The sequence below is a fragment of the Vicugna pacos genome, chromosome 5 (genome assembly GCF_048564905.1).
Source record: "Vicugna pacos chromosome 5, VicPac4, whole genome shotgun sequence".
NCBI classification, from domain to species: domain Eukaryota; kingdom Metazoa; phylum Chordata; class Mammalia; order Artiodactyla; family Camelidae; genus Vicugna; species Vicugna pacos.
This window is the reverse complement of record NC_132991.1, coordinates 44,362,040-44,364,384: the sequence shown is the minus strand read 5'-3', so window position 1 is coordinate 44,364,384 and position 2,345 is coordinate 44,362,040. Positions and strand designations below refer to the sequence as shown.

The 2,345-nt window shown below is 37.5% G+C and overlaps 1 non-coding gene across 1 annotated transcript; it reads right to left on the bottom strand.

The window, feature by feature from the left end:
• Nucleotides 1-1,043: 1,043 nt before the first annotated feature.
• On the bottom strand, nucleotides 1,044-1,115 carry TRNAS-GCU (transfer RNA serine (anticodon GCU)). The gene has a single exon. It is a non-coding gene; the product is annotated as a tRNA-Ser (tRNA).
• Between the last annotated feature and the right edge of the window lie 1,230 nt (nucleotides 1,116-2,345).

Sequence of the window (2,345 nt, the reverse complement as noted above, 5' to 3'; positions counted from 1 at the left end):
GCATGTTCTTTACACCTTGCGTTTCCAAGATAAGCCACACATGAAGGTGGAAAGATTCCTATAATGCGTGGACGACAGGGTAGGCTACCTTATTCACTTTTAGGATCTGTGGTATCTCATCAGTCTCAGCTATAGAACCTTGAATTATCTCTTTAATATAATTATTAATATTGAAAGAAATGCTGCCTAACATTCACCTGGAAATTAGAGACAGCACTGAAAATAAAGAGCAAAAAAATTTTTTTTCTTTCAAAAGCAAGGTCCAAATGAACTGGCTTGAATAAACACAGTATTGAAAGTAGATATTCACTTCAACCCTGCCCTTTATTTGTGAAGTCATTGTGTTTTGTATAACTGGGAAGCTCCAAGAGGAGACACAAATGTACTCAGTAATGGGGAGGTAATTTTGGTCTTTGCTACTACGCAAGTGTGGTCCACTGACCAGCAGTTATCAGCTTAACCTGGGAGCCTGTTCAATAGAATCTCAGCCTTCACCCGAGATCTGCATTTTGACAACCTCTACATTTGACACCTGATTCATATGCACATTAAGCTCTGAGAACCACTGCTCTATTGACTGCTTGGTTAATTTTGAGCTGCTTTACCTGACAGTATTGGCTAAGAGGTCCATCTGTTCCAGAGGTAGTTGGGGAATGTGGCTGTAGGTCATTGGTGTCAGCACTTCCAAGAAGCTCATCTTGCTTGTTGATTGGTCTAGAAACCTGCCCAAATTGGTCAGGAGTAAAGTTGAAAGGTGGAGTAATTATTCAAAGAAATTATCAGAGCTTTGTGAAAAAAAAAATTACAAGCATTCATTGTAATATTTTTAATAATAATTGAATAATTGAAAACAGTCTAATGTTAAACAATAAGAGATTAAAGAAATTATGGGGCATCTAATAGCCACAGAGTAGCCATTAAACACTATGTGACAGAACAAAGTTTATTGGCATGGGAAAATGTCCACACTGTATTCTTGAGTGAACAAAGTTGACTACAAAACACAGCCTGATTCCATTTTCTTTTTTTTCCCCACCCTTTAATGGAGACACTGGGGATTGAACCCAGGATCTTGTGCACAGCAAGCACATGGTCTACCACTGAGCTATACTACCACCCTCCCCCTCCTTTTTCTTTTTCTTTTTTGCAAGGAGGTAATTAGATCTTTTCTTTTCTTTTCTTTTCTTTTCTTTTCTTTTCTTTTCTTTTCTTCTTTCAGTGTTGGTACTGGGGATTGAACCCAGTTGCTCATGCATGCTAAGCATGCACTCTACCACTGAGCTATACCCTCCCCCTAGCCTGACTCCATTTTCATATTTCAAACATACATAAATGAACAAGAAGAAAACCAGCAAGAACATGCTCTACAGATTTAGAGTGATTTTTTTTGTTTTATTTTCACTGTGCTTTTCACATTTTCTGCATCAAAGCAATATTTATTTTGTACAAAGAGAAAGAGTACGTGTTATAACAAAAGAAAGTGATCAAGACCCAACCTTGTATTTCTGGCCGTAAATGGTAGCAATTTTTTTCAACTAGAAACTCAATTCTACTCTGATTCAATTATAGCCAATATTCAATAATGACACTAAGTTACTTTTCACCAGAGCCATGGATCTCAATCCTGGCTTCATGTTATTATCACCTAGGGAGTGTCAAACAACCAAACAATAACACAAAACCAATGGCTGGTTTCTACCCCAAAAAACCTAGGCACTGGGAATTTGAAAAAGCTTCTCAGAGTTAAGAACCACTATTGAGTATGGATAGAAGGATATTCATAGTTCATTTCTGAAAACCATGACTACACTATCTGTGTTAGTTATAAAACCCTATGTGCACATATTTTTGGTTGTTTATTGAAGTACAGTTTTTAAAATCCTCCTACATCATTTTATTTAACACTATTCAACAGACATTTATTGAGTATCTTGATATTTTGTCCCATTTGAGCCTCACAGTAACCCAAGAGGTGAATAGGAGAGGTATTAAGTCCACTCCACGGAAGAGATAGCGCAGATCCCACAGTTCTTCAAGGAAAGGGCTCAAATCTGTGTTCCCAGATGCCAAAGCCAACGTACTTTCTGTCACCACATTGTTCCTAGTGTTCCACGATGTTTAGTTTGGAGAAGGCACTTTTCTAGGTAATGGTTCTTTTCCTTTATACACCTCAAGCATACTTAGCATGTTTACATCTGAGAAATTGCATGAGTTTTCCTTTACACTGAACATTAGGCAGTGTCAACTCAGAAATTTCTGAGGACCACCGTATAATCATTTTGTTGGGATCCTTGCTCAAAACACACCAACTCTCACCTTTAACAGGAGTTAACATAAATCTTTAG